This window comes from Scyliorhinus canicula, chromosome 14 (genome assembly GCF_902713615.1).
Source record: "Scyliorhinus canicula chromosome 14, sScyCan1.1, whole genome shotgun sequence".
Taxonomy (NCBI): Eukaryota; Metazoa; Chordata; class Chondrichthyes; order Carcharhiniformes; family Scyliorhinidae; genus Scyliorhinus; species Scyliorhinus canicula.
Window position 1 is genome coordinate 95032477 of NC_052159.1, and position 14877 is coordinate 95047353.

The following is a 14877-nucleotide window of genomic DNA, read 5'->3' on the forward strand; positions in this document are numbered from 1 at the left end:
CAATTCTTCTGATTCTTTCAGTTTCTCTTTAAAAATTGTTACTTTCAAGATATGATATGCAGAATTCACATGATGACAAACAATAGCATAACCAGATTATTCCATACACAAACTGCACTTAATGTCTCATTTTTTCTTTAACTTCTGGTCATGGTTTACATTTATGTACACTTCACAGGGCAATTTGTATTTGTGTTGTTTATATATGTGTAACACTGATATTCACCATCACCAACAGTCTGTCCTGGTCCACTCACGTTGATATAATAGTCAAGAAAGCCCAACAACGTCTCTACTTCCTACAGAAGCTAAAGAAATTTGGGATGTCTGCATCAACTCTCACAAACTTCTACAGATAGAGATAGAGAGCATCCTATCCGTCTGCTTCACAGCCTGGTATGGCAACTGCTTGATTCAAGATCGTAAGAAACTGCAGAATGTGGTGAACTCAGCCCAATGCATCACACAAGCTTGCCACCCCCACATTGATCCCGCTGCCTCAGGAAGGCAGACAGCATTATCAGAGATCTGTCCAACCCAGGCATTGTCCTCTTCCAGACCCTTCCATCAGGCAGAAGGTACAGAAGTCTGAAGACCCGCACATACAGACATAGGAACATCTCCAGCATTGATGGGACCAGGGCCGGCCCAAGGCACCGGCAACTCGGGCAGTCGCCCGGGGCGCCATGTGCTAGGGGGCGCCAGAGACTCGGGTCCCGCGCATGCGCAGTTGGGCCGGTGCCAACCAGCGCATGCGCGGTGGCCGCCCTCCCCCAGGGCGGCCCCCTCCGCCCCCCTCCGTCCGCCCCCCCCTCCGTCCGCCCTCGGGCCCGCCCCCGCGCCTCGGGCCCCCCCCCTCCGCCTCGGCCCCCTTCGCCTCGGGCCCGCCGCCCCCCCCGCCTCGGCCCCCCCCCGCCTCAGGCTCGCCCCCCCCCCGCCTCGGGCTCGGCCCCCCGCCTCGGCCCCGCCTCCCCCCCCGGCCCCCCCCCGCTCCCGGCCCCCCGCCCCCGCCCGCGGCCCCCCCCCCCCGCCCCCGGCCCCGCCCCCCGGCCCCGCCCCCGAAGGGCGCCGAAGTTCAGCTTGCCCGGGGCGCCAGCAACCCTAGGGCCGGCGCTGGATGGGACCACCCATTCCAGAAGTCTGGACAGCAGCTCGACCCTGGGATCGGGCCACCAACTGACCATCCACCCCCTTGGGGGTTCCTATCTCCACCTGATGTACAACAGCATGTGTGTGGTGCACACCAGATAGTGCCCCAGGAGCTTCTTCACTAACATGCCTAACCGAGGTGAATGTGTCCGGGATGTGGAGAGTGTTGGTGACAGTAATGGCGTGAAGTCGGTGTAGTCCCTGGACATGTGCTGGTGTCACGAGGTTTGCGACTGGGGGCGTGGGTCACCAGCAGGTCCTGGAGAGAGCGGCGGATCCCAGATGTACCCACTGATCCTGCAGGACAAAAGACAGGATGCATGGTCAGATCACGGATAGGTGTGGTATGGGGGGAGGGAAGAGACATGTGCCACTGGGACATCGCAATGCATTGGGGGCTCACTTGGTTCTCCAATGCCAATCTCCGCCTTGGTGACTGCCCACTCTCCAGCCCCACCAACCAGGTCCAATGCCCTCTGCTCTGTGACGGTCTTTTCTTTCACCCTGCGGTTCTCAACCGCCTTCTCCTGGGGGGACAGATGTAGTGGCAACGTGAGACACTCGGACGCAGGAAACACAGGAGGTCTGCAACTAGTGGCCTGTGTACGCAGGGCACCTGGCTATGGCAGGTGGTATGGGTGTTAGCATGTGGTGCAGAGTGGGGTGCGCACAGACTGCCAACGGTGGGGTTCGATTACCCTTTAGTGAGGGGAGGGAGCAGGTGTGTCGGAGTTGGTGCCAGGGGCACCGTGGTGACTCACCCTGGGCTGGTCTGGGGGATTGCTAATCCTCACCAAGTATCGCCTATTATTATTATTATTATTATTACTGGTCTGCCTGGTGGGGGCCGGGTGGGGGAGCGGTGATGGGTGTGGGAAATGTGGGACATAGATGGTGCCAGGTGCACAGCAGTGGTGCCTCACCCTGGCTGTCTTGTGGGTTTGGCCTTCCTCATCCCGCACTGCCTACCATTCCGTTTGGTGGGGGCCGCATTGGTGTGGGGTGGGGGCTGATGGGTGTGGGGCAGGGGTGGTGCACAGGGCACGGTGGTGGTGGCGGTGTCACCCTGGCTGCTGTGAGGAGTTTGTACAACTTCTTTCTGCACTGCTTCCCGGTCCTGACAGTGGGGCCCACGCCACTCACTGCCTCAGCCGCCGATTGACATCAGCAGGTGGCAGCCTCCTTCCTACCCCAGGAAACAGGGTGTCCCGCCTCTCCTCCATGGCACCCGGCAGTGTCCCCAGCTCTGCTTCTGCGAATCGCAGGGCCGCTCTTCAGGGTAGCATCTTTGATGAACCATCAATCGAACGTGAGACGAGTTGCTGTACAAGAGTTAGGCTTTAATAAGCTAGAAGTTAGCCCTGCGGTCGACTACAGTAAATGGACGGCCGCCGGGCGTTCTGACTATTTATACCTTGGTATGGAGGCGTGGTTAACTCAGCCTCTCGCCCAATCGGACAGCCGTCACATGACTGGTCTCAACCAATTGGTCGAGAGGCACATGACCGACCAGGGCCAATGGCAAGCCGGTGTTCTGCACCAATGGCAGACAGCTATGCAAATCATACCACCACAATCTTCTTGGTTGGAATGAGAGTGTGTGGGAAGTGAAGTGCTTCTGTGCAGCTGCAGCTTGTCAGGCTCTTGGGTTCCAATCCCGACCCTGGTGAAATACACGCTGGCATGCATTGGAATCACACTAGTTCCAGATGGTGCCGGTGCTGGCCCATTAGCATATCCTGAATTTCTCCGGGACTAACACTGCTAACTGGGCCATAGAACTCCGGTGATACAGTCCCGGTGTCAGCACATAGTCTCTGAAACGCTGAATCCCACCCTTTGATTTTAGCACACCCTACTGGCAATTTCTATACAGCACTTTTGATAACTAAAATGTTCTTTTGCACAAGCATAAACTTTAGACACAAACATCACGATTCTCCCTCAGCGTGATCCCCTGCTTCACCAGTATCCCATTCACACCCATGGATTTCCCAAAAGCATGGGGGTTCTAATAGGAAACCCCATTGGCCGGCAGGCGGGAAGGAGGATCCCGCTGCCGGCGGAGGCGCGCCGCACCAGGCAAGGCGGAGAATCCCATCCCACATCTCCTGCCCATTGAGCTGGAAACTGTGGTGATATGCATCACTGTAAATACACAAGGGGTAAGTACACGTAGACTAGCTAGACACTAGAGGGAGCATCAGAGACATGACACACAGACATTCAACCAATAGGTCAGTAAGATAGGACATGACCAATGGGCATTCACAATACACAGAGGTGACACTACCACAGGAGGGCATTACACCAACCCACATATAACAACACAGCACACATGATCTTCCTCTTTCCAGTGGAGACTCTCAGTGAGTACACAGGGTTGATTTGAAACACATCACACCCACCACGTGGATTGTAGCAGACTGGTTTGTCAGTCTGAGTAGCTGTAGGAGGATTAACAGGAGAGTCGAATCCAAGTAGGAGAATTGTTAACAGTTTAATAAATGTGTTAAAGCTATCTCCAAGTCTGAACCTTCCTTTGTCAGAGTACACATCAAGGAAGCAGCTTATGCTACGTCAGGAGCATAACAAAACAGGAACAAATTGGTCAGATGGTTTGAAAATTCACTTTGATGTATTGGTTGAGGTATCTCAGTTTGTTTGCTTGGAAATGGAAGGTTCTACTGTTCCATTTGTTTCTGTTCAGATTCAACAGTTACAGGTGCTACAGGTTCATCAGTTGAATCAAGTCAGTTTACCAACTGGAGCAGCTGTTTCCCAGAAATCTTCCACTGTGACTGAAGAAGCCTGGAAATTTGTGTTTCTGGATTTGATTTCTCTAATCTGATGAAATGAAATGAAATGAAAATGAAATTAAATTAAATGAAATGAAAAATAAATGAAAATCGCTTATTGTCACGAGTAGGCTTCAATGAAGTTACTGTGAAAAGCCCCTAGTCGCCACATCCCGGCGCCTGTCCGGGGAGGCTGGTACGGAGATGAAGGTGTCCATTCCAGATTGGACTTGAAGTTTCAGCATCATAGGTCAGAGGTCCTCGACACTTGATATTTCTTCCCATGTGCCACTTTTGTGTTCCACAGTAATTTCTGACCCAAACAATCTAGATCAAACTCATCAGCTGGTTTACTTCTGTCATGTGACCTTTTTTGATCAGGGAAAACCAACAGGAATGACAAGAGTCCATTTTGTGTGAGTACATAAATCATGAAAATATGTCTGAGAAGTGGTCCGGCAAAGTCCACATGAAGTCTCTACCAAGGGCAGTCAGGCCACGTCCACGGGTGCAATGGGGTGCACACAAACCTTTCTGTATGTATACAGAATAGAATCTTTGTGTCTTTCAAGTCAAATTTGATCCGCTTTAACTGTTAACAGGCACGACCAATTGCCATGTTGCCCCTAAATGTCAGCTCACCACGGCACAGTGTGGTCGATAAAAGCTGGGGGATCCCGCTCCCGGGATCTACCCGGCTCATGGCGTCTCGCAAGATCGCATTACATCTGGCAAGGCGTTGCAATGTGAATCCTGCCCATTGTGGGCAGGGTCACCTTTTTTGGCAAATCTGCATATTAAAGCAAGACAGCTAGTCTCACTTTAATGTGCAGGTACCCGAGGCTTTGGGACCTACCTCCTTCGTCTTGAACCCTTGGGCGAGTGCCGTTTGGTACTGGTCTCCACAAATGATGACCAGATGGACTGGCAATCGTGGGGGTCTCACAGGAGATTGAAGGCCCCCAGCTGCATGCACTTTGGGAAAGGTGGTGCCCTGGCACTGCTGGTGCCACTTGAGCACCCTGGCAGTGCTACCTAGGTGCCAGCCTGTCACTGCCATGGTGGCATGGCCAGCTGGCATGGATGGTGCCAGGTTGGAACTGCCAAGGTGACAAGCTGGCATTTTGTGTGATCGGGCCAGGGTGCCCTGCGTGGGTTTTCAGGGTGTGCGGCCGGGGACCCTCCCATAGCGCGAGGAGGTATGACTGGGGATGCTGCCATAGTGCTTTCAATCTGGGGAGTTTGGGGTTGCTTCGGGGGCCTCGAAGATCAGGATCAGTCTGTTTGAGGAGTTCAAGTGAGCGGAGCTCCTCGGTGTACAAAACGTGGCTATGTGCCACCTCGGCCAGGTGTTCCTAGCTGAGGCCCCTTATGCATTGCAAGTCGCGTTGTATAGCCGTGTGGTTCCCAGCGCTCCGAGCGCTAGGAAACACACAGCTAAACACACTTGCTTTGGGATTTTGTTCCCAATTAGTTGAATCGCGCCCAACATGTCTATCTGGTTCACATTGAAAGCAGTGACTTCACTTTGGTTTGTGGAGCTGTGGTGTAACGAACATCTGGAAAGAGCATCTCCATTTCCATAGTTCTCAGTAGAATGAAATGTATTTTTTTACTGGTAAGTTGATAAGATCAGTACCCACCTTTGTAGGCATACAGCAGCAAGTGTCAGGGTTTGTGACTTGGGCTAAGCAACCTGGTCAAAGTGTGATGCACTATCAATTACGACGAGACGAGAGTTGAGTGTAATCGAGGCTTTATTAATCAGAGATGTGGAGCCTCCCGCAGCTGCTGCCAAATAGGCTGCAGCTCGGAGAGCCCACAGCAGGCAGGGATCTACCCCGTACCTGTAGTACAGGAGCCTTACCGTAATACACCTCATATGCGATATATATACAACAGTGGTGACTACCACAAAGTGGTGTTTAATTAATGTGAACTTGCCCCCATACAAATATTAGAACAAAGAACAAAGAAAAGTACAGCACTGGAACAGGCCCTTCGGCCCTCCAAGCCCATGCCGACCATGTTGCCCGACTAAAGTACAATCTTCTACACTTCCTGGGTCCGTATCCCACTATTCCCATCCTATTCATGTATTTGTCAAGATGCCCCTTAAATGTCACTATCGTCCATGCTTCCACCACCTCCTCCTGTAGCGAGTTCCAGGCACCCACTACCCTCTGTGTAAAAACCTTGCCTCATACATCTACTCTAAACCTTGCCCCTTGCACCTTAAACCTATGCCCCCTAGTAATTGACCCCTCTACGCTGGGGAAAAAGCCTCTTACTATCCACTCTGTCTATGCCCCTCATAATTTTGTAGACCTCTATCAGGTCGCCCCTCAACCTCCGCCGTTCCATTGAGAACAAACCGAGCTTATTCAACCATTCCTCATAGCTAATGCCATCCATACCAGGCAACATCCTGGTAAATCTCTTCTGTACCCTCTCTAAAGCCTCCACTTCCTTCTGGTAGTGTGGCGACCAGAATTGAACACTATGCTCCAAGTGTGGCCTAACTAAGGTTCTATACAGCTGCAACATGACTTGCCAATTCTTATACTCAATGCCCCGGCCAATGAAGGCAAGCATGCCGTATGCCTTCTTGACTACCTTCTCCACCTGTGTTGCCCCTTTCAGTGACCTGTGGACCTGTACACCTAGATCTCTCTGACTTTCAATACTCTTGAGGGTTCTACCATTCACTGTATATTCCCTACCTGCATTAGACCTTCCAAAATGCATTACCTCACATTTATCCAGATTAAACTCCATCTGCCATCTCTCCGCTCAAGTCTCCATATGATCTAAATCCTGCTGTATCCTCTGACAGTCCTCATCGCTATCCGCAATTCCACCAACCTGGTGGAACCTCTTAACTCCATAGATTGGTCCAAAAGCTTCCTTCTGAATTTGATAAGAATTATGATCTGCCTTGGACAATGTCTATGAAGCGTATGCAACGGAAGATGACAGCTCATATCCAGATCCACCACAAGCCAGGCTGACTGGCAACTTACTATTGAAATGTGTCAGGACCTTAGCAGAAATGAGCTCGAGGTTGGGTTTCATGAAAGTGTCCTGACAGGCCTACGACCAATCCCATTTTGCATTGTTCTTCAGATTATTCAGTGATGCTGCCTTGGTAGCCAAACTGGAAATGAACTTGCCGTAGTAATTTGCAAGTCCCAAAAACAAAGAAAGTTTTAAAAACATTTTTGGGCTGTGGTGCATTCACTAATTCCTCCATCTTTCTGGGTGAGGTTGAGGGGCCAGTTTCATCAATCACATGTCCCAGGTACTATACAGAGGGCTTCAGGAATGAACATTTGGATTTCTTACAATGGATGCCATATTTTTCAAGTCTACGCATGACCTTGTCCAGGTTCTCTAAATGAGTTTGGTGTTTTCTTCCAGTGATGAGCAGGTACTCTTGGAAGAAGATTACACCAGGGAGATCATAGAATCATAGAATTTACAGTGCAGAAGGAGGCCATTCGGCCCATCGAATCTGCACTGGCTCTTGGAAAGAGCACCCTACCCAAGCTCACACCCCCACCCTGTCCCCATAACCCAGTAACTCCATCCAACACTAAGGGCAATTTTGGACACTAAGGGGCAATTTATCATGGCCAATCCACCTAACTTGCACATCTTTGGACTGTGGGAGGAAACCGGAGCACCCGGAGGAAACCCACACACACGGGGGGAGGATGTGCAGACTCCGCACAGACAGTGACCCAAGCCAGGAAGCGAACCAAGGACCCTGGAGCTGTGAAGCAATTGTGCTAACCACTATGCTACCGTACTGCCCGCAAATCCTGCAGTATTTTTCTCATGGTTTGCTGGAATATGGCTGATGGTGCCTTGATTCCAAAAGGTAGTCATTTGTATTGATACAGACCTATGTGTGATAAAGGCAAATTACTGCGAATGCTGGAATCTGAAACCAAAGAGAAATTGCTGGAAAATCTCAGCAGGTCTGGCAGCATCTGTAGAGAGAGAAATCAGCAGGTCTGGCAGCATCTATAGGGAGAGGAAAGAGCTAACATTTTGAGTCCTGATGAACCTTTGCCAAAGCTTTGCCAAAGGGCCAATTGGACTTGAAACGTTAGCTCTTTTCTCTCTCTACAGATGCTGCCAGACCGGCTGAGATTTTCCAGACCTACGTGTGTGTTGATGATTGTATACTTCCTGGAATATTCACTCAGCTGCATTTGCAAAAATGCCTGCGATAGATCGAGTTTTGTGAATAGTTCACCTCCATTTAGAGCAGTAGTCCATATTGATGTAGTTCCAGGGAAGGATTAATGCAGATTTTATAGTCCCCACATATTCTGATAGACCAAATAGCCTTTAGTACTGGAACTATAGGAGCTGTCCACTCTGTTTAATTTCTCAATTATCTCAAAGTTTCAAATCATTGTAGTTCCTGCTTTATTTTTTTATTGCATTGAATAGGGAACTGAACATGATTTGAAGAACATTGGAGAATCATAGAATTGCTACAGTGCAGAAGGAGGCCATTCAGCCCATCGAGTCTGCACGGACCCTCTGAAAGAGTTTCCTACCTAGAATCACTCCCCGCCTTATTCCTGTAACCCCAAATCTTCGGCCTACACGTCTTCTCCACTCAGCACTCCCCACTTTTTGATACACTGAATTAAACAAAGTGGATCACCAAAAACTTTAGCCAGTTCTTTCCATCAGGCAGTCATTAAAGTTCAAGTTGCGTTTCAACTCATCATAACTACGGAGACTTCCGGTGATGTCATGTAAGAGCAAGACACACAAAAAGTGGCTCCCGGCTATGTCGTTGTTTTTGATCCCTTTTCCCTGATTATTTTTGGGGGGGGGGTGATGCAACAATCAATTCACACGAGACGGAGAGTTGAAGTGAACAGTGGTTTTAATGAGCTAGAACTGTGCCTGCCTGCGATTGCTCTGTACTGAGTGCCGACTACAGGCTGCAGATCTATATACCTCCCCCAAGGGGGCGGAGCCATAGGCGGAGCCCACAAGGGCATCAACATAATACAATACAATGTAATGTAATGTAATGGTGAATGGTCACAGTAATACATTCCCAACATTCACCCCCTGTTAAAAATTGAAGTCCAGCAGGGGTGAAGTGGGCTCATAGATCGAGTCTGTCCGGCGCCTTGATCGTTCGCTGCGATCGCCTGAGCTCTGGTTTCGCTGCTGGCACGGGTGTTGAACTCGTCACTGCAGGCACGGGTGTTGAGCTCGTTGACTCCGGGACCGTGTCTTCTGGAGCTTCACCCCTGTAGGTCGGCGATGGGGGGAGGGGGTGTGTAGGACATGTAGGGGCGGGGGCAGTGTTCGGTGGAGGGTGGGGGGTGTTAGGTGATGGTCGCAGGGGAACTGGCAGGTGCCAGGTCCCGGAGGGAGACTGTATCTTGTCGGCCGTCGTGGTGCACCATGTAGGCATACTGGAGGTTGGCGTGAAGAAGCAGGACCCTCTCGACCAGGGGGTTGGACGTATGGCTCCTCACATGCTTCATGAGGAGGACAGGCCCCGGTGTCGTCAGCCAGGCTAGAAGCGAGAACCCGGAGGTGGATTTCCTGGGGAAAACAAATAGACGGTCTCATTCGTGGCTGTGCAAAGGAGTGACCTAATGGGGTGGAGCGCGTCGGGGAGGACCTCCTGCCAGCGCGAAACTGGGAGACTCGTGGACCGTAGGGCCAGAAGGACGGCCTTCCATACTGTTGCGTTCTCCCTCTCCACCTGTCTGTTTCCCCTGGGGTTGTAACTGGTAGTCCTGCTCGAAGCAATGCCCTTAACGAGCATGTACTAACGCAGTTCGTCGCTCATAAACGAGGAGCCCGGTCACTGTGGACATAAGTGGGGAAACCGAACAGGGTGATGATACTATGCAGGGCCTTAATGACAATGGCTGCGATCATGTCGGGGCATAGTATGGCAAAGGGGAAACGGGAATACTCATCAACGACGTTAAGAAAATACGCGTTGCGGTCAGTGGAGGGGAGGGGACCTTTGAAGTCGATGCTGAGGCACTCAAAGGGCCAGGATGCCTTCACCAGGTGGGCCTTGTCTGGTCGATAGAAATGCAGCTTACACTCCGTGCCGACTTGGCAGTCCCTGGTCATAGCCCTGATCTCCTCGGTGGAGTAGGGCAGGTTGCGGGCCTTGATGAAGTGGAGAAGACGGGTGACCCCCGGGTGACAGAGGTCATTGTGGATGGCCCGGAGTCAGTCATCTTGCGCGCTGGCACATGTGCCGTGGGATAGGGCATCAGGGGGCTCGTTGAGCTTCCCGGGACGATACACAATATCGTAATTACAGGTTGAGAGTTCGATCCTCCACCTAAAGATTTTATCATTCTTGGTCTTGGCCCGCTGTGTATTGTTGAACATAAAGGCTACCGACTGTTGGTCGGTGATGACGGTGAACCTCCTACCAGCCAGGTAGTGCCTCCAATGCCTCACAGCTTCCACAATGGCTTCTTTTTCGACTGAGGAGTGTCGAATCTTGGAGGCGTTGAGGGTATGGGAAAAAAAGGCTACGGGCCTGCCAGGTTAAGGGTAGCGGCCAGGGCGACATCTGATGTGTCGCTCTCCACCTAGAAGGGGATGGACTCGTCCACCGCGTGCATCACGGCTTTGGTAATATCTGCCTTGAAGAGGTTGACAGCGCCGAGCTGCGGGTAGCCGGCATGGTCGGAAGTGGTGGGGTGTTCCCAAGATGGCGGCCCCTGTCGGTCGCACGTGTCGGGCGGCGTTGAAGATGGCATCCAAGATGGCGGCCCCCGTCAGTCGCACGTGTCAGGCGGCGTTGAAGATGGCTGCCCCTACAGACAGCACAAGGCTGATGACATGTCCGAAGGGGGTGGTACCGGCAGGCACACAGCCACGATGCGGGGTCTGTAGGCCTGTGAGTCTGAAAGTCGGGCCTGTGATTTAGGAGCTTTGGATCTGACCAGGCAGACTTTGGCAAAGTGTCCTTTCTTGCCGCAGTCGCTACAGGTCACGTTCCGAGTCGGGCAACGCTGCCTGGGGTTCTGGTTCTGGCCGCAGAAATAGCAGGACAGCCCCCCGGGTTGGGCGGGCAGCCGCACGGCACAGGCCTGGGACACCCTCTGGTCAGATGTCCACGAGGGGATCGCGTGGTCGGAGGGGAAAGCATTGAGGCTCTGAAAAGCTACTTATAAGGAGGTGGATAGTTTTACCGCCTCTTCTAGGTCGAGGGTGCCCTTTTCGAGCAAGCGCTGAATGACGTAGTTGGGCCGGACTCCAGCCACATAGGTGTCCCGGATGGCGAGTTCCATACGCTGTGAGGCCATGATTGCCTTGTAGTTGCAGTTTGAGCTAGTACCCTCAGGTCACATAGGTATTCCTCCAGCGATTCCCCGGGGCGTTGACGACAAGTGGTGAGGAGATGCTGCGTGAACACTTCATTGACCGGCCTCACGTACTGCATTTTCAGAATCGCAACCACGTCTGCGTACGTGGTCACTTCCTCGATCTGCACGGAGGTTCTATGGCTCACCCAGGCATGGAGGAGACTCAGTATCTGTTCCTCAGTGACGGTAGGCGAGGAGGAGTTGGCGAGGTAGGGCTCAAAACAGCAGAGCCAGTGCAAAAAAATTCCTTTGGCTTCAGCTGCCTGTGGGTCGAGTTCCAGTCGATCAGATTTGAGGGCTGCTTCCATAGCGATATTGTAGCTGATTAAATTGATGCCGACCATCAATTCACACGAGACGGAAAGTTGAAGTGAACAGTGGTTTTAATGAGCTAGAACTGTGCCTGCCTGCAATTACTCTGTACTGAGTGCCGCCTACAGGCTGCAGATCTATATACCTCCCCCGAGGGGGCGGAGCCATAGGCGGAGCCCACAAGGGCATCAACATAATACAATACAATGTAATGTAATACAATGGTGGATGGTAGCAGTAATACATTCACCACTGAATTAAACAAAGTGGATCACCAAACACTTTAGCCAGTTCTTTCTATCAGGCAGTCATTAAAGTTCAAGTTGCGTTTCAACTAATCATAACTACGGAGACTTCCAGTGATGTCGTGTAAGAGCAAGACACACAAAAAGTGGCTCCCGGCTAGGTCGTTGATTTTGATCCTTTTACCTGATTTTTCGGAGGGGGGTTTTGATGACCACACAGCATCTGTGGGTTTAGAGAACTATTCTTTGATCAGTCATATCGAAAGCATTGACAAAGAACCCCAACACAGAAAGTTCAGGAGGATAGCCCGATGAAGGAAGGTGAAGGAGGGGAAATGGCCACCGTGCCCATTACTTTAGACACGTTGGCTGTTGTGATGGCGCAGGAGCTGGAGAGATTTGGCAAACAAATGGATTGGCAGTTTGAACAGCAGGGCAAGGAGATAAAAGAATCCTTAAAAGCCATAGCCGAGGAGGCTCTGGGGCTGAATCGGGAGCAGTTGGTGAAGACTTCAAACATGGTCAAAGCTCAGGGATATTGAAAGGTGTGGAGGAGGCCCTGCTGTAGCATGAGGGTCAGCTTGCCTCACTGGAGGCTGAGATACTGATGGTGGCGGATAACAACAACGGCCTGAGGCTGGAAGATTTGGAGAACAGGTCAAGACAGTAAAATCTCAGTTTGATGGGGCTGCCGGAGGGATTGGAGGCCTCAAAACCCAGTATTTTTCGGAGATGTTTTCTAGATTGGTGGACAGGATGTTCCCCCTGCGGAATTGGACAGACCTCACCGGGATGCTCCGGCAAACGCCGAGGCCACATGAGCTGCTGCCGAAGAAGATTATCACTTTCATAATTACCAATGGAAGAAGAGGCTCTTGGAGTGGACGAAGACGATTCAGAATATCGACTGGGATAGGCACACAGTGAGGATATATCAGGACATTGGACCTGAGCTGACCAAGAGGCATGCGGCTTTAACAGTAGATAAATGATGTTTTCTGCAGTAAGGATATGCAATTTAGGGTGGTGTACCCGGCGACATAGATTCGAATGATCATTTTTTCGATACGCAGGAGCAGGCTTCATGATGGAGAAGAAGTTGGGGTTGCTGTGAGGAGGACTGTTTGGGAATCTGTGTATGAAGGGGGGATATTTGTGTACTGTTCTTATGCCTTTGTGCATTTGTGTTGGGTGTTTTTAGCTTTGTTTGGAGGGGGTGTTTTAATAAAAACAAAGGGATAGGTGTGTGGATTTTGGAGGGATCGAGGCTTGTGAATGATGGTGGAGGGGCGGATGTGTTGATGGGGGTGGGTATGAGATTGACGGGGTGGGGTGGATGTTGGGTTTGAGGGGATATTGGTGGAGGGTCCTGACTGGAGCCACTTTGTTAGCAATGGGCAGAGGGGAGGTTAGCAACCGGGAGTGAAATGCAGTCTGTTGGGCTTGATGGTGTGGGTTACAATGGGCATAGCTGATTGTCTGTTTGTGTAGTTTTGTTAGGGGGGGTGGTTGATGTGGCATCAGGTAGTTTGCGGGACTGGAGAGGGTGGGGAGATTATGGGTGGGGGGTGGGGAAGGGGAATTCTAGCAGAGTCTAATTTTTTTTATCAGGCCCACCTCAGAGGTGGGGCTGAGGGCCAACTTGGGTGGACTTGGGATCCGGGAATTTGGGAGGAACTTAAATCACAGGGCTGACCCGAGGAAGAGGGACCCCCTACAAGTTTGATCACGTGGAACGTGCGGGACATGGGGGGAGGCCGGGGGGGGGGGGGGGGGGGGGGGGGGGGGGGGGGGCATGAAGAAGGCAAGGTTTTTCCCATTTGAAAGATTTGGGCCGATGTGGTGTTCCTGCAGGAGACTCGCCTGTGGGTGCGAAACCAAATCAGGTTGCGGAAGGATAGGGTGAGCCCGGTCTTTCACCCAGGGTTCGACAATAGATCACGGGGGCTGGCAATTTTGGTTAACAAGAGGGTCCATTTCCAAGTGGGAATGGTGGTGGCCAATCATGATGGTCGTTATTTGATGGTTACAGGTACACTGGAGGGGAAAGCAGTGGTGTTGAAGAATGTATATGCCCCAAATTGGGACAATGTTAAGTTCATGGAACGACTGTGAGCTGCCATTCCGGAGTTGGATATGCACCAGCTGATTTGGGGGGGGGGGGGATTTTAACTGTGTTTGGGATCCAAGGTTAGATTGCTCGAGGCCAAGGTCACTGTCTCTTTCGGGTATGGCGAAGGTATTGGCTGCATTTATGGCCAAAATGGGAGGGGTGGTTCCATGGTGGTTTGTGAACCTGGGGGGGTAAGGAGTTTTCGTTTATTTCCACAGGTGCACAAAGTATCCTCAAGGATTGACTTGTTTGTTATGGGTAAGAATTTGCTCCCTGGGGTAAAAAGTGGAGAGTATTCAGCGGTGGTCATCTTGGACTGTGCCCTGCATTGGGTGGATTTGAAGCTGGAGGCGGGTCGTGCACAGCATACAGGGTGAAGGATGGACGTTGGTCTGCTGGCTGACCTTGGGTTTTCTGTTAAGATTTCTTGGACTATAAGCAACTGTGTAACATGGAATGCAAATGGGGCAGTGTCGCCCTCCATGGTGTGGGAGGCATTAAAGGCAGTGATCAGTGGGGAGGACATCTCCCATTAGGCTCATACGGATAGAGAAGCAAGGCAGGATTGCCAGGAGCTGGTGGATGAGATTTTGGTTGTGGATAGGGAGTATGCGAGTGGCCCCACGCTCGAGCTTTGGGTACACAGGAAGAAGCTGAAAATGCAGTTTGACCTGTTGCCCATGGGCCAGGTGGTGCGTCAGCTGCGGCAGCTCAAGGGAGTGGTGTACGAGTATGGGGAGAAGGCCAGTTGCCTTTTTGTCCTTCTGTTGAGGTAGCAAGAAGCTGCTAGAGAGATTGTGTAGGTGCGGGAGCCCAGAGGGGGGATTGTAGTCTGTCCCAGAAAAGATCAATGGGTGTTCTGGTCCTTCTAT